The sequence below is a fragment of the Pezoporus flaviventris genome, unplaced genomic scaffold, assembly GCF_033815535.1.
Source record: "Pezoporus flaviventris isolate CSIRO_AGI_PZ_B2104156 unplaced genomic scaffold, CSIRO_AGI_Pfla_v1 ptg000031l, whole genome shotgun sequence".
Taxonomy (NCBI): domain Eukaryota; kingdom Metazoa; phylum Chordata; class Aves; order Psittaciformes; family Psittacidae; genus Pezoporus; species Pezoporus flaviventris.
The window spans coordinates 6,414,618-6,441,189 of record NW_026892579.1 but is presented as its reverse complement, the minus strand read 5'-3'; the positions used below and the strand labels follow the sequence as shown (position 1 = coordinate 6,441,189).

At 39.5% G+C, this 26,572-nt stretch overlaps 1 long non-coding RNA gene across 1 annotated transcript in view; it reads left to right on the top strand.

Moving 5' to 3' along the window:
• The first annotated feature begins 5,025 nt into the window (after positions 1–5,025).
• The window catches only part of LOC133273417 (uncharacterized), a 65,352-nt gene continuing 43,805 nt past the window's right edge, over positions 5,026–26,572 (top strand). Inside the window, exons 1-2 of the long non-coding RNA XR_009744783.1 lie at positions 5,026–5,247; positions 13,432–13,516. This is a non-coding gene — a long non-coding RNA (uncharacterized LOC133273417). The remainder of the gene's footprint in view (positions 5,248–13,431; positions 13,517–26,572) is intronic.

Below are 26,572 nucleotides of genomic sequence, written 5' to 3'. Positions count from 1 at the left end.
TATGTGAATTGGTAGCAACTCTTCTGTGAGGTAAAAAGCAGGCTACTCTGTCCATGCTGAGGATGTTTAAAATGAGGCCAGTGACAAAACTTTGAGATGTAGTTCTTGCATACGGCCACAGTTCAGCACCACATCCCCACACAGTAGCATTCCCTGGCATGGTAAGGCTGCAGGAGAGCCGCTGGCTCTGATGTGTGGAAAAAAGACCAGTACTGCTGGGAACTGCCCTGTAGGGTATCATTCCTCACTAACAGGCTTAAGCAGACCCAGTTAGAATGCGAAAGCAATAGGAGGAGAGTTATTTTGTAGAAAAGGTGGTTTTCTTCCTCAGATATGAAACAATTGGATAGCTGGAGAAGGATGATGAGGGTTCAAAGAGAAACAGTTATTTTGTTCTGCACTTTCTTTTGAATGCATAGCAGTGTAACAATGCCCAGCGTCTTGTTTTCTCTGTTGATAGTTTACACTGTCTTAAAGATTTAAATTGTTTCCCTCTGGTTGAATTAAAACCTGGTTGTGAGCTTGCCTCATGCAAGAGGCTGCCTTTACTGAGACATGAACTTCCTCCCTCTTTAAAGGCTGTTCCATATACTGTAGGTAGGCCTGTTAGCTGCATTTATTCTCACCACCTGTAGGCATCTAACTCAACAGTTAGAGCAGGAGCTTTGTGTCTCTCAGATCTTTCTGCATGTGATCTGAGACAATGTGCATCTTCACCCCACTTGAAGTAAGTCGCCCGGTGCGGTTGCCTTTCTCTTTCAATTCGTACAAATCAAGTCTGTGGTGACTATGTACTATAGGTCTCTCAGCTAAGAGAGATGAATCTGGACACAAACAAGTGCGTGCAAGGGTGGTATTTGGTGTTGACTTGTAACAGCTATGAGGGAAGCTTATACAGAGGAATTTCCCTCTGTATAATTTACTCCCCCCCCCCCCTTTTTTTTTTTTTAGCTGACTTCTGGTACAGTATTTGGTATTTCCTACTCTTCTTGGAATTCTTTACCAGATTATTATTTTTTTTTTAAACATACACAATACATTAAACCACTGAAATACAATCTCTGTGGAATCCCTTTGGATTCCTTGTAAATGCTCTAGCTTCCACTCCAGCTTTCTAACTATCTTATTGTTTCTGTCCTATAACAAGGTCCTTTAATATAGCTCCCAGATCTGTAGTATAGAACCTTACACCTTATAAAAAGGGATTTTGCAATGGATGTAAGGAAATGAAATCAGAAATATCCCTGCAAACAGCTTGCCAATGAGTTAGAGATAGTGTCAAGGCTGGCATGATGCCAGCACTGGATAACCATGGCTTTTGGATATTTTTCTAAAGTTCAGTTAATTCTTCACATGTGTACTTTTCCCAGCCCCTAAGAAATATTTTTGCAATGCTCTTAAAAAAAAAAAATAAAATAAATGAATGCCAGCTGTTGCGTCCTTAGAAAAAACTTTTAACAACAAGGAATGCAGTGCACACAATGGAGTTAAATACCCTGCATACAAGAAACAGATTTCTTTAAAGATAAAGGTCATGATCAGCAGTAAATAAGACAAAAGTTTTTCCCATGAAAAAAAAAAAAGCTTGAAGGGAATGAAAAATCTGGTGTGGATGTATTCTTTTTAGTGCTGAGTCCTACAGATCAAGGCAGAGGTGCCATTACTGCTAGGTTTGGTTACTACTTGGGGTAGAAATAAAGGAGTATTTCATACGCATTGCAGTCTAGTTTCAGTAAAGCCCCTGGCTGGGGTGTGGTTGCAGTAATGTTTGCATAGATTTCGCTGTGTGTAATTTGCTATAAATCTCTGTTGCAAGCACTGCTGTATTACAAGGGAGTTGCTCTTGCCACCAGAGCTCTTTCTCTAGCAAACAAAAACCAAACAGCAAAACATTATTGCAAAAAAAGCCCCAAAGTCAAACATTCTCAACCCGAAAACTCAAAGAAGCAGCCATTCTTCCTCGCATCCTGCACAATTTTAAAGTTGCTTGGACTGCTTGCTGACTCATTGTCTCATCAGGTCAAGTGTTGAAAATCTTCAGGGCTGGAGATTTCTCAGTTTCCCTGAGCACCTGTCTCAGTGCTTAACCACTACCACCGAAAGCTTTCCCTTTTTGCAGCTTGTGTTCTTTGCTTTAGCTGAGCACCTCTAAATCATCTGGCTCCATCTTCTCTACAACCTCATTTAAGCTGTGGAAAGACTGCAGTTACATCAATTGACAGCTCTCCTTCTCTCTGGGCTTAAGCAGTTCTCTCAGCCACTCCTTGTACATCATATACTCTAATCATCAGAGGCAGCTTGCCTCTTCCTGAATTAAAACCAAACCAACCAAACAAAAAATCCCCAACAGAAAACCACAGAAAAATGCCCCACAAAACCCCCATACCCAGAAAACAACCCTAACAAAAAAATCCCCACTCCATTTTGCTCGCTGTTCTTTAAATTTTCTAAAACCAGTAGTGTTTGCTCCTCCATTACATGTGGAAGAATGGGGCTCTGATGGGAGTGATTATTTACTTTTTCTCATTTTCTGCTTTCTGCTACTGGATAGTCAGGAATACAGTGCTACCTTTAACTACTTCTCAACCATCTTTTTGAAATTATCTTTCTTGGGCTTCCACTGCACAGAAGGGGACAAAGGAGCTTCAAAGAGTTGTGTCATCCATCCTGCTGACCTAATAAAACATCATCCACTATACCATTGCCATCTCTCTAACCAAGATTTGCATAATGTTTTTGAAGATCTCCAAGGATGGAGGCTCCAGAATTCTCCAGCATTTCAATTTTTTTACTGTCAGGAATAATTTTATAGTGTACAATATGAATTTTTCTCATTGAAATTTTATCCCCTTACCTCCTGTTTCCTCCAACATGGGTACAAATTTGTCCCTTCTGAACAGCAATCTTCTAAGTGTGCAGACTGTTCTCATGTTCCTTCTCAGACTTTTTTGCTAGAGGCTGAACAGAACCCCATTTCCTCCCCTCCAGATTGTTTTCCAGATCTCAATAACCAATCTCCTTGGGAATTTTACCACAAATGTAGTATTTGTTTTTTGAAGAGCAGCACCCAGTGCAGTACTCTGGCTGAAGTTTGAGCAGTGCGGTGTAGGATGGAGAGATGATCCTGCCAGTGCTGCAGACTACATTTCTATTTATTCACCTCCGTATGATGCTCCTCTGTTTTGCAGTAGCATGATGTTGTTGACTCATGTTCGGCTTGTGATCTGTAGTGACTGCCAGCTCTCTTTTTTCAGAATTGCTGATTAGTCATCTGCCATCCAGCACCTGTGCAGCTGACTGTCCTTTCCTAACTACAGTGAATTGTGCTTTGAATAATAGCATATTTCTGTTGGACTGATCCTCTGATTTTTCATGATAATTTTGAATTCTACATCTATCTTTCAATGTTTTAACATGTCTGCAAAGTGATAAGCCCACTCTGTTCCATCACTCAGAGCAATCATGACAATACTGTGTTGCAATGGACTCTACTTATCTTATGAGACTGTGTATGATACATAGCTCCATTTTGACAATAGCTGCATATAACTCCTCTGGTATGGCTTGCTAGCTAATTTTGCACCTTTGGACAGCAGTTTCATGTAGTTCATATTTCTGTCGGTTAAGTATGAGAATGTCATGTTCCACAATCTAAAAAAAGGAGACATCATAGGATTGCCCACATATGGATATAGGATTTGCACGGAAGAAAAAACCCCACCCCTACTAAGCTATATGCTGGTAAGAATAGCAAATAATTTTAGACTGAAGAAGACTACAGGCAGTGAGGTGTCAAGACATAATGAAAAACTATTAGAAGGAAGCATGAAAGTAAAATAGCCTTAAAATTATCATTTTTTCTGATTTCATATGTTACTGAACATGTGGTTATTCATCCCTAATTGGACGGGTGCTGAAACAACTTTCATCACTTAACCTTTGCTGCCCTAAAGTAAAAATAAGATTGAGGAGTGGTAGAATCAGGCAGAGTGGCTAGTGCGAGTATGGAAATTCTGGTTTTCCAGTAGGAATTCTTTTTCTTTGTATATTATTACAATGTTCAGGTAGAGAAAAATACCACAAAGAATTTTAAAAAAACAAGGGCAGCTACAAATCATGTTATGGAATAGATCCATGATAGTACACATGGAGAGGATGCAGCACCTGGATGGAAAACAAGCCTGTGTCTTAAATGAACAATCTTACAGCTTTTTCCAAAGGAGATTTACAATCTAATGCACCAAGGTAGCACTGGATTATGCCTTTTTTACCAAAAAAAGAATGTGATGCCATAACTTGTCCTGCTGAAGCTGGCAGGAGTGTCAGCATCTCCAAGGTTTCCTGGAAAAAATCTCATGTGCCCTTCACAAAGTCCAGCACCGCACTGAGTCTATGTATTTTCTCACTCTGCAATTGCCATGTAACACTCCGTGGTCTGCTTTTAGCACTGCAGAAGGCCAGTGGCTCCCTTAGATTATCAGTTTGCTGGTTATCTATAAATAGAGTATAGCTATAGCTCTGGGAGATTCTGAGCTGGAATATAAGCAAATGTATTTGATGTGTTTTCTGAGACTCACTCTTGGGGCTTAACATTAATTTTCATATGAGTAAAGGTGAGCAAGACACTCAAATACTCTCACCAGCATCTTACAACACTGAAGATTGTTCTAGTTTATTTATATATGCTATCACTCATTAATGTGATAATAGAAATCAAATCATTCTCAAAATGAAAAACTAGGGGCAGCCTCCTTCATGTTGCAAAACGTGGGACATTTAGTAGTCATCCATGCCATTTGTATTTGGACATTAGTTTGGATTTGTTCTCCATACGTTTATGTGATGCCTTCTTGAAGCACAAATGAGAGTGACATGCAGTGAGAATTTTGTTTGAAGTTCCATTTTTTTCTGGGTTTGAACATCATGTCGTAGTTTGAGTAGAGACACAGTAGATGGCAGTGCATAACATAGATTACCTCTGCTGCACGCTCCTCTTCCCAGCGGTAATTGTCCAGAATCGGTAAGATTACAGGGCAGGGCACCCCACTGCTCCCTGGCTCCGTGTACAGGAAAGGAGGAGGCTTCTGCAAAGCAGCATACTCTGAAGCATCACTTTTTCTCTGTGGATCAAGACTGCTGAATCAGCAAAGGAAAATGCCCCTTTTTTAAGCAGTTTAATCGCTGGCAGGAGACTGAAGGCCGCCTACCTCCTGACAGACCACGGCTTTTGGCAGAAGCCAGCCCCAGGTTATTTTTGTTTTTGTCTCATGTTTTGACTTATATTTTTGTCTTCCACACCTTGATTCATGTTCTTAATAGCTTTGCTGCTTCAAAATATAGGAAATTTGCATGTCAAATCAATTTTTTGCTATTTATCTTCATAGCTCTGTTTGGGGTAAATGTTAGAGTCCTCATTCTTGGTGCTTTGTGACATTTGAAATAATATCTGGCATGGAAATAAATGAAATTTCCCTTACCAGGTCCTGATGTGTTTCATCAATTTGCTCTGGTGCAAGAGGTCATCTGAAATTAGAGAAAAAAGGAGAATGGAGGGGAAAGAGAGGAACCAGGACTTTAGTAAATCAGTAGGAAACTATTGCATGACTGCTTTGATAACAAAGACTGGTAAAACAGGGAAGGAAGCCTTCAAATTAGAGTTTTGTGTGGAAAGCATTGTTTCGGATTGAAACATTTAATTGTGGAGCTACTAGGGAGAGCCCAGTGGAGTGCCAGTAAAGAAGATGAAAGGGCTGGATTGTCTCTCCTATGAGAAGAGGCTGAGACAACTGGGACTGTTCAGCCTGGATAAGACTCAAAGGGTCAGATTCATCACTGAAAACTGTTAGGAGCATTATTAGATAAAATCAATATCTGAAGTTGAACTTGGAAAACTGGTGTTAGCCAATGTCCAACATGGTCTCAGTATTCAAAGTCCAGAGGATGTGCTGAACCTCTGAAGTTTCTACCTTAGTGTTACTTTGCAAAAGCCTTCAAACAAATATGCCAAGTGTTACGTTTTCAGTATCAAGTTTTTTGAATGGATCATGAAGTGGCAGAAACACAAGGGTAGTACAGAGGTTATTTCTTCTGTTTATTAACAATTTTGCACCTTAGCAAGTGGCAGTCAAGTAACATCATGCTTGTATCACCTGGAATTCAAAGGAAGGAAAGATATTGTTCCCTTTGTTTTGACTGGATTTTCTTTTTCTTCATCCAAGGGAGACAGACTTTTCCTTCTCTTAATGTGGTGAATGTTCTAACTACCCCCAAAAAAGAGAAAATTCTAAAATATCGAAAAAAATCTCATTACCAAAAGTGTTACTGAGCATAAAAATCTGGGAAAAAATAATAATTTTCACTAAACTGTGATGCTGACAGAATCTTTTAATGAAAATGATGCAAGTGTCTTATTAATCCTTTTGAAAGAGTCACTATATTTTTAAGTGAAGACATGACTGACATGTAGGAACTTTCGTGTGGAATCATATGGGAATAGCAATTATTTTTGTCAGTGGTCTAATTCAGCATGGACTGTTTACCTTCTAGCCTGGATCATTTTGGACCGGAAGGTGTAGAAAAAGATTTGGATTCTTTCTATTACAAGAGTATTGCTTTGGGAACTTTCTATTAAAGGACAAGAAGATTCATTTAGGATCTGCTTCTTACAGTGTATGATCTCTTTCAGGAATGACTAAATAGGAGGAAAAGCATGTTTTCAAACATGTCTCTACAGTGAGTGCTGATTGGGAAGTAGGTCAAGAATCCTTCCAGGAAGCGATGTGTGCAGCAAAAGCTTACCCTGTGCTCCTTAAAGTGTTGTTGAGACAATGTTCCTGGAGGACAGATGCCCATGTCATGACCATCCACTTAGAAAGTGGCTCTGACTTTCACCTTAGAGAGGCCAGAAGGTTGACAACCAAAAAGACTGTATTTTTCCCTTTCTCTGAATGCCATTCCTCCAGGAGAGGCTTGATTGGCTGGGAATGTCAAAAGCACTGTGGGGACATTTGCACATCTGTGAACTGGTGAAAAAATTTATCACTGAGAGTAGTTGATTTAGGAAACAAGAATACTGCAGCTAATGCTGGTTTCAAATTCTCTTTATAGAGTTAGCTTAGGATTTTATAATGTATAACATTAGCACCTCAGAGACCTTCATTTTTTTTTAGAAACTAAGAGCAAATTTTGACTGTAATCTTTCTACTGCCTGTCTCAGAAGAAAAGCAGCTATTAAATAGCACAACTAAGTTTCAGCAGTTTTCATATCACAAATACTCGCCACCCTTGTGAATTTTCCAGAACATACAATCGTAAGTTCGCATGCTTAAGAAACAAAATGTCATTGAGAAAACTCTGTAAACTCACACGAGCGTCCTACATAGAGCTCTTAATTTTCACTGACTTTGTCTGACACAGTTTAATGCCCCTGACACCACTTCTGCAAGTTTTGAAACAGCATGCAATTCCTTTTCCGATAGGATAGGCTGCTTCCTTAAGCTTGTTTGGTAATAGTGTAACCAGAAAAAAAGACCTGGACTGATTGTGCCACAAAACAACATATCGTTTAGTGAGAGAAACTGAACTCTTGAAAGTCTGAAACCTTGCAGTGCAGCTGAGGAACAGTAGGAAATCCAAAATTTTCTCCCACTTAGCTGAGCTGCTACCTTTTCTTTCCTGCCCTGCATCTCTTCGCTTCTGATACAGTCTGCTTTGAGTTTACTGCTCTGTGACCTTCAGGCCAGATAAATTCCTTCAGAGTCCTGGTTTTCCAATGCAGCCTTTGCAGAAAGCTGTGATTTTCCTTCTAGACTGAGCCAAGGAACATATGAAATTCACCTGGTTTTCCTGGAATATGCTGCTATTAGTTGCTATTTGTCTACTAATAATGGTTTGCTCCTGGACTCTGGGCACTGGTTAATTATTATGACAAATAGTCACTTTGGAGACAAGAAAAACAAAAAGGAAAAAGTGAAGCTCCTATCTCTACTGATTAACTGTAAAGCTGTAAGTGTAGATCTGCTAGCCTGTGTAGGTTACCTTTCCAAGAAAGTCTTGCTTGGTCCTACTGCCTAGTACATGAATAGGTTTAATAAAAGGAAGGGAGGGGGTAATTCTGCACCAAAAGGGACCTGGAGTGGCAGGTTTGACTGACTATTCTTTGCAATTCCTTCTTACACTGACTTATTTACAAACACTGCACCTTTTCTAATTCATGATTTAACACTGCTTTTGTCCTTGGTTTTGTTCTAAGTTTTGAGGGTCCACTCAGAGGAGGAGTGTCACCTAATAACCCACTTACAGATCAGATTTTACTTTCTGGTTTTCATTTAGACTAAGTAATTGCAACTTAAATCACTGGTTTAGTTGTGTGTCTCTGGAGTTTTTCAATCTTTACTATATCTTTTCTGAGCAAGGGCATCCAAAACTGAACAGATGTTTCTCCCACAATCACCTTCGTTCATAATAGGCATTCAGAGAATATTGCTGAAATATTCATAAGCCCTGAAAGATAACAATGCATGAATACTAATGAATAGTAAGTTGTACGGTGCTTTAAAAAATGACTCAGTAAGGCATGTCCAAACTAAAACATCATGTAATTAAACATTTCCTTTCCTTATGTGAAGATTTCACATGCATTGTTTCCTTTAATACTCACAATAAATAGAGAAAACGGCACTTCAGAAAAGTGCATTTCAGTTTGCTTTGCCAATATATTTAATATATCCAATATATTTAGAATCTTTGCCAATATATTTAATATATCTTAAATCAAGGAGTTAATGAGAGATTGTTTAATAACCCCATCACTATGATTATTCTGAATGGACATCTGTAGAATACACTTAGGGCTAATTAGATTTTTTTCTATTTATCTGTTTATTTCAGCTGGATATGATTCAACAACTTATGCTGCATGCATACAATCACTACCAGTTAGAGCTGGAAACTGTGGTTTTGTCATAGAAATTTTCAATATCCATTAACTGCCATTTTCCTGTTTTGACATTTTTATCAGAAACACAACTCTTTTGATGACATTTCCGCCCTCACTAATTTGAATGATGACTGTTTTGACCACCTTGATTGGCAAGCTGTTGAACATGAAGGCTGACAGCAAATACTTTCACAATTTAGAAACGGTAGGTTTATGCTGGGCTCAGATTTTACTATTTTGAAGCTGGCCAGTGGGATGTAGCTAAAATTACTTTGGCTTTGCAGCCCATCCTCACTTAACACCTCCAGAGGTGGAGTGCAGCAGGATGAGCCTGGAGAAGAGGAAACTGACACCCCAGCCCACCAGCCACTGACGCTTGCTCTTTGAGGTCTCCGTAGACCTGTGCCTTTGCCCTGCTGGCAGCACATGCTGGCACTACTGTAACATGTAGTGCCACAAGCAATGAAGTGAGTGTCTTCTGCTTTCAAGTCTTTCTGGTGCCCTTTGGCTTTCAGCTGAGAATGTCTGCATTATTCAAATGCTGCATTTTCAGCCCAGTGCATTCTGTGTTCCCCTGAGCTAACAGAAGAGCTGCTCTAGCCTAGTGCACTGAGATGAGAATATTCCCTTGAATACTCTACAACTTGTCCCATTTTACATAGTTTTTAAATTACAGAATACATCATTCCACCTCCCTGCTGCCACTGTTTAAAGACTCGTTACCATGGAATTTCACATGAAATAGAAATAATGATGCTGGGAGATGTTAGCTGACACCCTCAGTGACTGATGAGTTCCAGCGCTTATCAAGACAACCCCTCTCACAATGTGATCAAATGCTGGAAATGCTGACATTTCACAAGCATGTGTCACCAGGAGATGAGAAGTCTTAAATGTTTTTTAGGGAGGGCTTAGGTAGTCAAAATATCACAACTGATAAAATTTGTGATTTATAGCACAATGGCTAATTCAGAACAATGACTTGTCATGTTTTTATCAGGGAAATCATGTAAGATTGTGTAACAGAAGACATAATGCAAAAAGCAAATGGAAGGTAATTATAAAAGCAAAGGTTAGCTGTCATACTTGTAATAGTGCCTGGTATTAATCTGTTTAGTTGCTACATGAGATTGTTAGTGGGGGAGCACATAGACATGATAGCAAAAGTGGTGGGACCCCCCCACTGGCTTTTTTAGCCCCTGGACTTTCCCTGTGCTTTGCTGCCAGGAAAGGATGAGTCTTGCAAGGACGGTTCCCATGAAACCAGCCTTAGTGGCAACTCGGAGAGAGGTAATTGTGATGACAGAATTGCCTGAACACAAGCTGTACAAATATAAACTATTTGGTTTTTGCCCTTCGTGGTAAAGTCTTAGAATTTCAATAAAATAACAAGTATTTCCATCATTATGTGCATTTTATGAAGCATTGTCTTACCAGTTATATATGTATTATTCACTACCATAGTAAAAGGAAGACGTATTCTGCATTAATCAAAATAATAGTAGTTACTTTCAAATATGTGTTGACTTCCATATATCCAGCCACAGGATATGATCATGTGACTAGTATTCCCTTTAGATCTATGCTAGGGTTTGACTAAATATTTGTAAAATTATATTTATTATTGTGCAAGCCATTTTGCATAACAGCTGAAAATCTTATTTACCAGGACAGTCTCCAAGAGCTTCACAGAAATAAGTTTGGAGTTACACATTTTGCAAATCAGACTTTGTAAAGTACATCAACCATGATAAAGGTATTAAAAAGGTTTGAACTTTGTTCTTACTATGTATTTCCAAGACTTTTATGTCTCTCGATTTATGATAACTTCCACATTTCATTGCCTTTTCCTCAGTAAGTCATGGCCTCAATTCTACGTTTTAATAGAGGTGTCTTCTAGGAGGGAAATTTATGGAATGAGCTTGATTTCATTTTTCTGCAGCTCTGAAGTGTCTAGGTGTGGTTTTCATTTCTGTCACCTCTCCTGATGAAATGTATCATCTGCTATAACTATATATAGCTCTCTGGGATACCTCAGGAGGTGGAAAAGATAGGAAACAGCAGTTAAAAAAATCAACACCTTGAAAATGTATTTTATCTTTAAAAATCTGCAGTCTCCTTCTTCTCAGGATGAACATTAGCCCTGAGAACTATGTATTAGTTTATAAATGTAGGACAAGGCAGGACCAACATTTTGCAGTGTGTGATTCATAGATTCCCACTCAAAATGTTACCCAGGAACAGGTTGTGAAACAAGAACTAGAGTTGCCTCTTCAAGAAGACACATGTACCTGAGCTAAGGAATTGAAGGGCTGGAAAATTTATCGCATTTTCTTTAAGGTATCTAGGACAGATGGTTGGCTTTACTTTTAGTGTTCCCAGAGTGAAAGCTGCTACCTTATCCACTTGTATTTTGAGGACACAGCACATCTGAGAGATTAATAGTCATATTCTGGTACTCTAGAAGTGACCAGATTACATCTGGACTGTGTAGCAACAGCATGCTTCAGCTCACCCTGCTGTCCTGGTGCTCCAAACTGGGTGTATTGCTGAGATATCCATAGCACCTTTCTGATCCAGGTATCCAGGTTCCTGCTACAGAAGCAATTTAGCAGGGATAGCACAAGAGGGAAGAGGATTGATCTCTGCTTGGGTCATTCCCATGCATATGGTCAGTGTGCACACCTCAGCCTGGATCCGCTCTCCAGTCTGCAGGTTTTGATACAGCATCAGAGAGGACATCTTTCCAGATAACTGGCTGGGTACCAGCCAGCTTCCTTGAATATATACTGGTGATTAACACACAGCGAAGAGCTGCTTGCTTATTGTCTGTATTTGAAGATTGGGCTACTTACACACATATATTTTGAAGTCAGGATGGGAGCTGGTTAACAGCTCCTGAGATGTCAGTAGAATAGGAGAGGCTCCACAGTGGATTCTCCCTCAGCATCCTGGTTTTGGCAGAGCAAGAAGCTTCAGTTAGATGAGAGAACTGCAGGGTAGCCACACATGGTGATCTAACAGGGCTGACATTACTAGATGTGTCAGAATGTTATTATTTTTGCCAGTGGTGTAGTGATCCATTTCAAAATCATAAAATAACAAGACATTGCCCTATCTCATTTCAATCACACTCGTTTGGAAAGCAGCAAATAAACCCACCAGATGCTACACTACTGTACACAGAATTAGGTTAACACTGTTCACCAGTACATAACCTGGCTACCCCACTGACCGTGTCAGGTTGAAACTGACAGCTGAGAGAAAGATCAAGGAGCAGCCACATCAGATGCTACTGGCAGCTTCAACAGTGCAAGACAAGTCTTTCCACCCTTGTGGGTTGTCAGGGTGTGAGTGTTGCTCAGCCAGCCTAAAGCATCTTCTTGACATCATTATTTGCCCCCTCATGTCCTTATCTCATGCTTTTGATGACAGACAGAGCCCAGATTGTGCATTTGGGCTACATATATACTGAAAGCACTGAAGTTATGGAAAACTAATCAAAGTCATGTAATGCTGCAGCTGAGTGTTGTGGTGGTTTCAGAGCAGAGCTGGGCAAGGTCTCCAGCTCCAACTCTGCTCTGGCCCATGCAGGGGACCTTACCTCCAGCTACTGCCACCCCAGTATGCAGACTCACAAAGTCTTCTCCACACCATTTCCTCTGCTATGTTTTTGGGTTTGGTGTTACTCCTTCAGTACTTGCTGGAGGAAGTGGGATAAGACAGGAGGGCAGGTTTAAAACTTTTACTAAACTATCTCCAAATGCTGCCCAGAAATGTTGTGTTAATGCGTAGTACTCTATACAATTGCCTTAACAGCTTTTGTTTTAAAAAGACTCCAGTATAAATGTGTAAAAAAGGCAAGTACTTTTTCTCTCAAAATAGCACTAGAGGAACAACAGAATAACTTAATGCTAATAGGTTCTATGAAAACAGTGAATAGAGCTAATGATGCTTGCAATATATGTGCTTTCCCAGACAATAGATGCATGTCAGGTAAATCCAGAAATGTTTTAAAGTGATCATCACGTCTGTTTTGGGGAATAATGAAAGGAATATTTCCTTTTTCTTTTTCATCATCTGTCCTCTTATGTGGGCATAAATGTTTATTCAATAGTGTTAAACTGAACTTCATTACTTTCTTCTCTAGCTGAAAAGAACAGTTTTATGTGAACCATATATTTGTTGCTTCTTAAATCCATAATCAAATTGCATATATCAGAAAGAATTAGGTTGTTTACTCGGTTAGCCTCATTGCAGCCTTGAAATGTGCTCCAGATGCTGGGGACACTATTTTAGTTTAAAATTAACATTCTTATAATTTAAGTTTGTTGAATATCATCTTAGTGAGTTAATTAAAATGAAAAATCTTCCGTTCCATTAAACCAGCAGTGCAATTATTTCTTTTAGACATGATACAAATATTTCTTATGAGATTCTATAAAGTATTACTTTTAACTTTTATTAAAACTTTAATACATTTTTCATTACAGGCAGTGGAACATGGCTTTTTAATCCATGTCATAATGTGAACTGCACTCAGTTGGCAGGATTGAGAAGGAAAGCAACTAGCAGTTAGTAAGTAGCAATATCTGTGTATAGCCTGTAGTCAAAGCAGTTTACCTATAAATTTGAGTTTCAGACAAAAATTTTGAAAAGACATAAATTCTCCATTTCACTCTTGAAATCTGTGTATGGGTTCTCATACTACTTAAGTGTTTTAAAATTTTAATATTATATAAACCCCAAAATGTTTTTCAGTATTAGGGATCTAAGTAAACAGAATATGATTTAATTATTATTTTTAAAGACGCAGAATATGTAGAACTCTTAAAGCTCCCAGAGATGTTCTCTCCTACTCATACTATTTCAGCCTTAAAAGAATTGGTTAAATGTTTATAAGTGTTTATAATGTTGACAAAATATATTGATTTCCATGCCCAAAGGAATTATGGTTTGCAAAGATATTAAACAACCTTTAGGTAGCCCTGTGATTCTAATGCTCAAGATCACACAATATGTTTACTCAAAACATTTCTAAAATTTTGAGGACTAAAATGCTTGTAGGTTTTGTTTTAGTTTTTGTTTTCATTGTTTTTTTGGTTTTCCTTTTTTTCCTTGTCAAAAGAAGTCTGGAATTTGGTTTAGCTGAATTAGAAGTACAGTGTAAACAGTCTCTCCCTTCCCATAATAAACATGTATATGAGCATTAATAAGGCAATTTTATGCACATATTGATAGGAAAAATACAAACACTCCATGTAGAAGCTAACAATCACATGAATGATTAATAATGTTCAAGTTCAGTAGAAACTTTGTGCAAAGGCAGGGGTGGAGAGCTGAATTAGCTGCTATGCTTGCCCTTGCTTTTTTGGCAAACTTTTAAAATAGTGGTTTTTCTTTCAAAACTTGTTGCTAGAAAGTTTATCTGATTAAGTGCTGGCAGCAAAAAAAAATGTTTATGCCTCTATTTCCTTTGTTGAAGATAAACCCCTTTCACTCTATGAGGACCTCTCCCTGTGTTGCATGTGAGCAATATGAAATTCTTTATTATTGTGATGATCTTATTTATAAGGAATGGGTGTTGGCAAAACACGGCCTTGCATGAAACTTGCTCCTGAAAGAGCAGTCTTTCTTATTAGGTTGTAAAGACAACATACATGGAAAAGAAGAAATGTTACCATCATTGGGGTGAATATTTCCTTTATCCATTTATAACATGTTTGTTTGTTTGTTTTCCCAAGGGGTGCCAAATCCAGAGCATAAGCAGTTTGTAACTGTTTTGTTGCTATTCAACCAAAAAACAATCAAGCATCCTGATGGCATATTGCTATGTTGATGCTGTAGAAATTTGGACCTTTATGCCACTGGACTTTAGTTATCAACAGACTACCACAAACCTCTGGGAAGGACTTAGAAGCAAAAAAATGTTTGGGCTAAATTAGGAGTCGATCGTTCCCTTGGCTGGACATCAGGTGACCACCAAGGCACTGTATCACTCCCACTCCTCAGCCAGGCAGGGGAGAGAAAGTATAATAAAATGCTCATGGGTCAAGATAAGGATGGGGAGATCACTCACCAATTACTTCATTCCTCCCTTCCAGCTGTGCAGCACTGATTTCCCTTTCTTAAATACATTACCCTAGAGGTGCTACTACCATCTCTGTTGGGCTAGGCCTTGGCCTGCAGTGGGTCCATGTTGGAGCCAGCTGGCATTGGCCTTTGTTGGACACTGGGGAAGCTTCCGGCAGCTTCTTACAGAAGCCAACCCTGTAGCCCCCCCCCCGTTTACCAAAACCTTGCCACACTAACCCACTACAATCGTTACCAAGGAGAAAGTGCTGTTCGCTTTACTGGCAAATATAGAAGCAACTGAGTCCATAGCAAAATCCGGATGCTTTAGTGTTGCCAAGAAATGGGAGATGTTTTCCTTGACATGCAGCTCCTACTGTGGCTTCTTTTTTCACTTCAGAGCAATAATTAAGGATACATGATGGCAAATATCTGAAAAACAAGGAAGGTTTGACAGGCTACAGGGTCTTATTGAATGTTACCATGCAAAAATAAAAAATGAACCAAACAAATTACAGGGTTTTGTTCATATTGCATTTGCCCTAATTTTTGCTCTCTGACCCAAGTGCTGGTCAGGTCAATTATAGAGTATTAAGGGACCAACTAAAAGCTGAGATTCCTTTTCTGGGTAGAATACTGCAAAGAAAGATGTATTGTTAAAAGTAGCCATGCTTATTCAGTCAGATACCATGGAGGCACTGCTCAAAATAATTGTGATCCCTTTCTGACCCATTTCAGTTGCCTTTCATCATTCAAAAATGTCAAGTGTATGTTAAATTATATGCCTCTATCGGTGTGCAAGAAGCAAGGAGAGTGAGCTTTTTATGTGTACAAAGTTAAAAGGAATTTTAAATAATGGAAACTTGTTTTTTTGTGTGTGTGTGGAAGGATGAAATAAAACATAAATCACTCTTCAAGGCAATTTCAGTGCACAGTGAAAATACCCATTTTAACAATATTTTTGTCTTCTGATCGACATTCCACTGCGTGTGTGTGGGTGGGGCAGCAGAATTTACACATTTTAATCTTACCCGAGAAAAAAACTTCACGCACTATAATTTTTGAACCTGCAGCTGAAGGTATCAAATGACTCATTTTGCTTGCATGTTATAAACTACAGCCCCTCAGAGACAAGGACTGCAGTCAGGCTGGGATCTCAAATTGGTGCACCTTTACCAGGCTGCAGGGTCTCACCAGCCCAAGCTTTGGACCTGCAGTTCTGCTCAACATCCATCCTAAAAAAACCTTTACATAGGTTCTGATCACTATCCTCTGATAAAGCACGAGCCTTCATGGGAGGACAGAAGGTACCTGTCAAGCTTAAAAATAGGATGCTCAACCAACAGGAGGACTGGCAGGACAGGAGTAACTGCAGCTTTTTCCTCCTGTGCTTCACCTCCATGTAATGGAAACGACCCTTCCCAGATTTTGGAGCAGCTTAGGGCTGCTTAATGTCTTCATGGATATGGTCCTAAGAGAAAAAAAAAGGGCTTGCTGTACACCTGTCTGTTCACCTGGATTATGAAGAAATGGGCACCTTCCTCTTACTCTTTTAAATCTGGGCTATGGGTACCCAGAATGGGGGGCTTGATGCTGATCTTTTTTGACTTAACTGAGGGAGATGCTGATTGTTTAAAGAGCAGGTCATAACAGCCCTCTGGAGTGGCACATTGGTTCAGGGAGTGTGATTTCATCAGCTTTTTGGGGGATTGATGCACTTTAGCAACTAAATCTCTTTTTATTAACTAACTTCTTAGTACAAGGGTCTTTAATATTTAGAAGACATAGAATCATAGAATAGCTAGGGTTGGAAAGGACCTTAATGTGTGGAAATGTTTTTATTTTGGACTGGAATCATAGAAATGTTTAGCTTGGAAAAGACCTTTAAGATCACCGAGTGCAACTGTTAACTGACCACTGCCAAGTCTACCCCTAGACCATGTAATGGTCCCTTCTAAATCCCTCCAAGGATGGTGACTCAACCACTTCCTGGGGCAACTTGTTCCAGTGCTTGACAACCCTTTTGCTGTAGATTTTTTTCCTAATACCCAATCTAAACCTCCACTGGTGCAACCTGATGCCATTTCTTCTTGTCCAATTGGTTGTTACTTAAGACTAACAATCACCTCATTACAACCACTTTCAGGTAGTTGTAGAGAGCAAGAAGGCCTCCCCCGAGCCTCCTTTTCTCCAGGCTAAACAGCCCCAGTTCCCTCAGCTTCTCCTCCTAAGACTTGCTCTCTAGACCTGTCACCAGCTTCACTGGTATTCTTGGGACATGCTGCAGCACCTCAATGTCTTTCTTACAGTGAGGAGCCCAAAACTGAACACAAGATTTGAGGTGCATCCTTACCAGTGCTCTTGTTGAACCTCATTCAATTGGCCTTGGCCCACCAGTCCAGCCTGCACAGATCCCTCTGTAGAGCCTTCCTACTCTCCAGTAGATCAACACTCCCACCCATCTTGGTGTTGTCTGCAAATTCACTGAGGGTGCACTCAATCCCCTCATCCAGATCTTTCATAAAAATATTAAACAGAACTGGCCCCAGCACCGAGTCCTAGGGAACTCCTCCCATGACCAGCTGCCAATGGATTTAACTCCATTCACCACCACTCTTTGGGCCTGCCCATTCAGCCAGTCTTTTACCCAGAGAACAGTACACCTGTCCAAGCCATAAGCAGCCAGTTTCTCTAGAGGAATGCTGTGGTGAATGGTGTCAAAGGCTTTACTAAAGTCTAGGTAGCCAATATCCACAGCCTTCCCTCATCCACTAAGCAAGCCACCTTGTAGAAAATCAGGTTAGTCAAGCAGGACCTGGCTTTCATAAACCCATGCTGACTTGGACTAATTATGTGGTTGTCCTGTTAATTCTGAGTGATGGCACTCAAGATGATCTGCTTCATAACCTTCCCTGGACCAGAGGTCAGGCTCTTGCAGAATCGCTACTGTTGTCATCCTATATGTCCTGTAATGTGATTACTGCCTTCCTAGTTGTGCTGTCATAGCTGCTAAGCTACTGTCATAGCTTACTGTCATGCTGTCACAGCTATTATGATAGTGCCATCTGTAATTAACAGCTGTCAGCAGTGTACCTTAGCAATTCTTACGTAGAAAATTGCTATTATTTTGGCCAGATGATTTTTTCTTCAAATACATTGACCAAGTCAAATATCTTCTAAGAAGATTTGCTGAAACTGTGAAATCACTAAAACTGATGACAACATCCTATTTCTATAGTATGTCTTACAAAACCTTTCTTTCATTTACATTATGATACTCTGCTATAGCCAATCATATCCTACATGTGCAGAACGAAACAGGTGCTTCAGCTTCTTCATTAAAAACAACTTACTCTCTGCATCCTTTCTGTCTCCTTGAGTTTTCCCCACAACAACCCATCAGACACTCCAGTCCGGTGGGACATTTTCTGCAGTGCCAGGAGCAGTGAAAGAAACCTGGATGAATCAGTGTTTTGATTCTCTTTATCATCCAAACTTCAGAAATTTCTAGAGGGTCCAGTTTGCGGAGGTAGTTAGGTGCCTAGAAATGCAAAAAAGGTCTGTGTAGGATTTGCTAAATCCTAAACGGATTATATACTTAACTCCTATTGACCTCCTTTCAAATGATTTTGATTCTTTTGTCTGCAAAACAAGCTGAAAATCTGAAACAATCTGCTTCTGAAAACCCTGTACACTTGCTGATTTTTTTCAAGACAGAACTAACACATGGCAAACCCACCCATGAAATGCAAACACTTCTGTTTGTGATGGTATAGAAGCCAGGAGATGAAGAAAGAAGTGAAGAGGAAGGGGCCCTTCATTCCATTTCTTCCTTCTGCTTTCCCCTCTTTCACCCATGTCATTACCAGTTAAAAAGCCAGTATGTCAGCTAGGAAACATTGGGTTTCTTTCCAGAGACCTAATTCTTGCCTGTACTGGGTTAGAAAGCCAGACCTGATCTTTTTCATTATCCTTCTCAACCACTGGCATGGAACTGATGCTAAACAGGCTGGGACACAGAACAATTACAATTAAAAGAATTACTGAAAACCAGACAAAGTAGCTACACTTGTTACCAATTTCCTCTTGTTTGCATACATTTATTTTAAATTTGAGGTGGCTCAGACAAGGAGAAATGAAGTTCAGCTTGTGGGGTGCCTTCCCACTCCATCTTACTCAAAGGCAGTAGTGTCTATGTTAAAAAATTCCAGGAAGTGGAAATTTAACTGTTAAGGAGATGAAAGTGTGAATCACAAAGATGTCAGGGGATGGTGGCAAGTACTTGTTGTGTTTCTATAGTTGAAACCTTCCCTGATGAAGGTGGTGTGAGAGGAGGAAAACAGATCTCCTGGGACAGCTGGAGTCTTTATCCAGCACCTTGCCATAGCTGCCTTTATCTGCTTACCTCCTGTGGTGCAAAGGTTGTTCTGGGTAGGATAGAAGCAAAGCACACAGGAAAAAGGCATGAAAGAAGGGATTTTAAAAATGGCTTAATTTACTCGATTCTTTCAGGCTGAGGGCAGCACATGCCAGTGAGAAATGTGAATCACACTGAGAAAGTGCCAGAAGCCTGTGAGGAAGAAACCTGAGGTTTCTTCCTACCTAATTGGTATGTTAAGCTGTTAAAAATGAAAGAATCAAAACCTTGGGTATTTCTTGCCTGTGTTTTTTTTGCATACACAGACGTGAAAAGACACATGTGCATGGCTAACATCTGATATAAAACTGCCTTTGCTATGTTTTGCCTTCTGTGTGAGAATGACTTAATTCATTTTATTCTGTGCTTCTGCAGCACCCAGCACAGGAGGATCCTGAGTTGTGCCTATGGTTTCTGGTAAGGAGCATAATTGCTACCACTGCTTGTGAAACATCTAAAACATTATGAGATGTGTCTGCTTAGCTTTTCTCATTGGGAAGTAATGCTGTTGTAGTTATCACATCATTTCTGTGTCCTATATCAGTTAGCTATTATTTTTTAGATTTTAACAGTACTAACTATGATCCATGATTAAAAAGCTCTGAGCAATTAACAGTAAAGAGATAATCCATTAGCAGTAAGTACCTACACAATGTACTGACATAATACCTCATTCGTTCTTGGTCTCTTATCTAATATTGCATACAAATTTGGAATCACAAAACACCTCCCGCCTGCAAAAATGCCAAACCAGCCAAGAAATAAGCCTTTGTCAGAGTTTTAAACATTCCACAGCTCCAAATAAATCTCCTTGGGTTCCCTGTGTATTTGCAGAAATGCCTCTTTCTGAACTATGAACCAAAATGGTACCATTTTTCTGATTTAGTTTAGTTAAGCTTCATGACTGCTGTAAGTCATGTGCTAAGGACACTGTTATTCTAACTGGCCCAGCTCAGAGGATGAAACTGGTTAATACCAGCAGGATTTTATGTGAAAGTTAGAATCCAGTTTCTCATAGTCAAGTAAGTTTCTTTCTCTGTTTTCCAGATTGATACTCTTTTAATACGAGTATGCCTATTTCTGTACTCAAAACTCTCACTTTTGAAAACTGCATCGTGAACTACTTATGATGTCTTGAATCAAAACAGCTATGTGTCTTTCTTCTGTGTACTGTTGTACACAATCTTTATTTTCTCATGGATTTTGTGCGTTAACAACTGTCATTCCTGGTAGTGTGAATGAAAGAAGATGAGTTAAGAGAAGGGGTGTAAAATGCCTAATCCTGTAGTGAAAAACGTGACATTCAGTGTGTTCTTGTGCACAGGATGAGGTCTCTGAGAATGTTCAAAGAGCCAAAAATGACAGAAAAAGCTGCAGCTTGAAAATATTTTAAAGAATTATCTTCTTTTATTTCAGAAAGACTTACATCTTATGGCCTTGTCAAATGATTTATCATCCCCTTTCTAGGGCTGTCCCTGATGTTGTTCTTCAGCATCTGATTTTTATGAGCCTTATTCTTGGTTTCTAGGTCACTGAGCCCAGAGGCAGCTCACAATTGGTTGTTGCCTGGCATGCAGGATGGGGGATATCTTGCTCTTCAACTATTAATGTGCAGTTAATGCAATCAAATGGTAAGACAAATCTGTAGCCTCCTTTTTTTACAAGTATATTTAATGTCTGAAGGCAGTTAGACCTGAATACAGAATAGTAAATAAGATAATCCAACTCAGAGAGGAATCAATAAGTGATACTCTTTTATAAGCTAAGTATTTGATTTTTTCTTGCAGTGATTTGCTGGAAAAGTGTATTTATTTTTTTTCTCAGTAGGAACTGAATTAACAAGTGCAGAACATCAGTGGATTTCTGACACACACATTTAAGAATTAACAGTGTATCTTACAGCTCAATGTTGTATTGTTTCAACCTCTAAATGAAGGTTCTGGAGCCCACAGATTTCCAAGTCAATGAGTGACAGTTTGGCTACAGAATAATGTCTTAGAGAGGTTGGTATCTCTATGGGGGCTCCATAGTCAAAAAAGGTCAGTAAAAATAAGACCTGAAAATTTCTATTTGTGGCCATTACCACTTATATTGATGTTTTCTTTCAGCTTCTGCAATGCATGCAGAAGAATTTTGTGCTCATAGGGCCTATAATGTGTTCACACAAACTCTCATTTTACAAGTTGAGGGAAACATAATAAACAAAGAACAGTCACTGTAAAAAGCAAATTCAATTAAAATGTGCTCAGTTCTAGTAATTTATATTCATGCAACGATGGAAGTTGTAGCACAAAGCATTTCTGACAATATTTTTCTGAAAGTAAATGAGAGTTTGTAGGGACTTTGTCTCCACTCGTTTGGTATTTGCTATGTTCAAGCATTTTGTGACTGAATTTTGTGAGCATGAATGATCATACAAAGCAAGTTTTATGCTCTTGTGATCATAGGGAAAATGTGACTTATGTGACTTAGGGAAAATGAGCTTACTTATTAAATGCAGTGTTTCCCGAAACCGATGACTAAATGTGTTTATCTTTGAAATAGAGAGCATAGACAATTATAGCAAGGCAATGAAGGAGAGATTTCTTCTATATAGGATCAGATATAAGGCGCAAAAGAAATCATTCAATATAACAGATACCCTGGAGAAAATGGGGATCTGTGTGGAGAAGCTATGTGAAAAGAGAGATAAAATTGTTAGATATGCTATACTGTGGGCTTCGTTGTGCTGCAGAGCTGAGTTCCTAAATGCTTTACCATTACAGAATTCAAAGTTAATGATGATGCCTCATTAAAGATTTTTCTTAATGCTCATTTGCCTAAGCCAGCTGTTTGCACGTCCTCACTCCTTGGATATTTGTTCAAGAATCTGTCCAAAGGTCCAGGAGATCCATTTCCCCAGACAGGTAGTGACTCAGGGTGCTTTGGGTTGAGACAGTAAAAAGGGAGAGAATTTTCAAGTAATTCAAGCACCTCTCATGTATGTTTTTGCTTGAAAAATGAGGTTGCTGCTGTGGAGATGGGGCCTTCAGTGCCATGGGTTAGTGGTGGACGTGGCAGCGCTGGGGTAACGGTTGGACTTGATCATCTTAAAGGTCTTTTCCAGCCTGGTTGATCCTATGATTTCTATGATCCGATGATATAGAGCTTTGTGTTTCCGGCCATGTAGAACACATATATAGTGAGGACCCCTGCATAAGTGCAGTCCCAGAATCTGAGGCAGTTGCAGGTGGGACTGCATCTGGGAGTCAGAGAATCTAAGTCATGAAGTCTCACTAAGATATCACAAGACCAGTTCCTTAACCTTACGCTGCTGCTTATGACTACACTGAGTCTGCTTAACTGCAAACAGGGTGCCACTCTGTATTTACAGAACTGTATTCTAAATAACCTCTTCTACCCTTGAAGAGACACCGCAGCTCTTTTAAGAGTCAGCTGCTGGATAGTCTCTCCAAATCCCTTTAATTAACTGAGCTATTCTGATTGTTGTCACCCTGCTGCTAATAATCATTTCCAACCTTAATGCCTGATGGGATATGAAACCTCAAAGTCATCTCACTTTTCCTGAGACAGAGGCTGGCTGCATGCTGTTGAGAACTGCTACAGCTTATTTATTCCCAGCAGAAAGCTGGACTGACTTGACATGGATGTCACATGAGGAGTGACTACAGATCTGTATTATTTGTGGCATTACGGCTTTCTCAGCCCTACCTAGATGGATGTGAAAGACCAGACACTGTGATGGACGTTGTCACTTCACAAATGCGACTCCAGGTTTCTTCAAAGCATAGGTGAGAGTCATGGGGTGGAGGCAGAGATATTGCTACCCCCCTGGGGCTACATCCCATCCTGCTTGCTTCATGTTGCCTTATTTGATTTTAGCAAAATCACACGTATATTGAGAAATCTATGCTTGTGATCCTGTTGCAGCGATAGACCAGTAACCATACTTTCTCTCAACATGCCAGAAAGCACTTCTGTATATGATTTTCAAGGCACTCATATCTATAACTTATGAATAAGAATTAAGTAAATGGAAAGAAACAAAAAGAGTATGTTGGTCAAACTCAAAATCTGCTATGCAGTAGCTTTTGACCTTAGTGCAAGTTTGTAGTTGACCACTTTGATTGCACATGACTTTACAAGGCAACAAAGCAGAAACCTGCACAGTGAAATCACCATCAAGTCTTGCTTCCCAGATCTCTCAGATTCTGTCTAGATGGGACAGGGCCACAATGGCCTCACATGTAAAGAAAACTTTCCAGGTTTTTGTTTTCAGTAGGCACCTCACTGCATTCATTCACTGCTCATGAATGCATGGAATATACTGGCTTTTTTCAGTGGCTATGAGGCAGTGGCCAAGGTCTTTAGCTCCTCAATAAATTTATCTTAAGGAGATGTGTTCAGCATACTGATATTTTTATTTATTTTTTTTCCATGGAGCTAGACTGTGGAGACAGACAGAATATAGATTTACTCATGGAAGCATTTCAAATCTTAGCACACACATTTGTGAGCTTGATTTACCAGCATACATCATGACAGTTATGAATATATTTTAACCAGCGATACACTCTGTCTCTGAAATGTATGCTTTGTCAATTGTGGCTGCAATTTGTATGCAGTTTTAGAGTGCTTTCTCTTTTTTTTTTTAATTGATTTTGAAGTGATATCACTGGTACAGAAATAGGTACAGATTTCTTTGAAATAGTTGTTAACTCCAGATACGCCATATTTGTCCTGTGACATCTGTAAAAATGATATTTGTAACTTTATATTCCATTCAGGTGCAAGCACAATGATTAGCTGGGATATGCCAGAGCAAATGCAATCGAAATAAAGTACACAGACAGAAGGCAAAAAAAGTTTGTTATTTTTGAAGAAGACCCACATTTTGTTATCTGCACATCGATATTTTGTGCACCTATGGGTAGTAAAGAGCATGTGATTATTTTATTAATGATGTTCGTAGCACAGTATCTTAAATATAAGCAGATTGATCATTGTGCAGTATCTCTGCAAACAGTGAATGCATAAGCAAATTTGAGATGCTTTCATTTCTTACAGTGTGATTCTCTGTGGGCACAGCGCTACTAACCACTGCCCATCCCTGACCAAACTGTAGCTATACTTAGCTGTGCCCAGAAAAAAAGGTTCCTGCCATTCAGCCTGCATAAATATCAAATGCTAACTCAGCTTATTAAAAACCTGTTTAAGTGAAAATAGTGCTATAGACTTAGAAGGATATGGTTTCTCCTGGATTAGGTATTCAGTGGAGAGCTGAAGCCAGTTAGATGAGTGTTGTCTAGTTTTGGCCTCATCTACTGATAGACACTCACAGCAACTGGATTTTTCTCCTGTTTCAGAGGGAATATGCTTGAATACTCCATGGAAATGTTACTACTTTTACTTCTGGTTTTGTGTCCTACCACCTCTCTGGTATAGTACAGAGTAGAGTGTCTCTTTTCGGCTGAAAATAGAGTTGGAACAATATGGTCTTTTTAGAGGAATGGCAGGAACCCCCATGTTTTGGTCAACACTTTGGTTTACAGTTCGTTATTATTTGCTTTCACAGTGAAAGCAAATACAACGAGGAGACATATGGAGGAGAATGAATGTGCATATTCTCCTTTGAGCTGGCTGGGAGTGCCACATGAATTTGTATAGGACTGTGCTGCTTCTGCTCTGGCAAGGAGTATGCAGGATGTACTGAAATGAATGACAGAGGATTAGGAACCAGTGCTAGAAGATGTGAAAGAAGTGGGAGATAAAGATGACACAGGAACCTGCTCTTCACCTTCTGAGCAGCTAATTTCTGCCACTTAGTGGGAAGAGACCCAAGCCATGGGCAAACGAAGCAGAGGTCATGAGAAGACCTGCTTTTTGAATTAGTTCAAGGGCTTGGAGTGTAATAGCAGGTATTTCTTATGAGTCCCATTAGAAGTAATGGAAGGAGTAACTGTTCCCCTCAACAGTTTCATTGGGTTATGTAGGCAAAACTAAGACATCTGCTGAAAAGTATGTGGAAGGATACTGTAGTCAAACCACATATCTAGAGCTCTCAGACATTTTTGGAAGTAAAAATATGAAGAGGTTACATAAAGTATACCTTTAGCTTTGTAAGTTTCATGAACATATTTAGGGGTTGATTAATGTGATTTCTGCCAATTCTGGAAAGCGAATGCATTCAAGTAGACTGTGTGACAGCAGCCCTGTTTGCCACAAACTTCCAATATGCAAGGGCATGTTGGTTCTTAAGAGTGGTTCTTTGTGGGATATCCTGCCCAGGATCATGCTGTATTAGCTGTATTAGCACAAAATAATGTGTCTCCATCATTATTGGAAGAGAGAGGAGTACAGGACAATACTGTAGTGTTTTTTTCATTACCACAAAGAGGGGAATGCCTCAGACTAGAGGGATGCTGGCATTGAAATTTGGCTTGGGAAGTGGCTACTTTTGTGGGTTAAAATGAAAGAGAAAAAGTAAACAACTATTTTGGGATGGGTTTTACCAAAGGCTCAGTTCCATGATCCTACCCAGAAATGTTTGGTCTTGACCCCTTTTAGCCCAAGGGCAGACAGAGGTTGGGCCGAAGCATGTGAGGCAGCAAATTCAAGCTGAGAGATGCCACAGAACCCAAGTCACTGCTTAAAACCCATCAGAATGGTATCTCGAATTCAGTTATGGGAAGACAGCTTTTGGTGTGACCAGTGATGCTTCTTTTTCCTCCGTTTACTCAAAGCTGACCCTGAATCTGAAAAAAGAGCAATTCATGCTCAAATGAAGAGAATAAATAAAATGAAAATTCTGAATTTATAGAAAGCAGGCTTTACTTTGTAAATTAGCCAAAGGTAAATTAAACACACTGTAGCTCTATGTGCTTACTTGAGTGTTGGCCAGTACACAGAACAATGCTGAGACAGAACAGCCCATCAATCTAGTTGCTGGAGCTCAGGCTGGATTCATATTTTCTAATTAATTATTAGCCTTTTTGTTTGTTTGTTTGTTTGTTTGTCATTGTTTTCCCCACAGAAGATGGGGAAACTGTGGGTTTTGGGTACTGGGACAGAGGGACTGTGAGGAGCAAAGATACAGCAGCCTAGCTTCTTCAAAAAGTCTCAGTTTCAACAATGTGGTTGGTGAG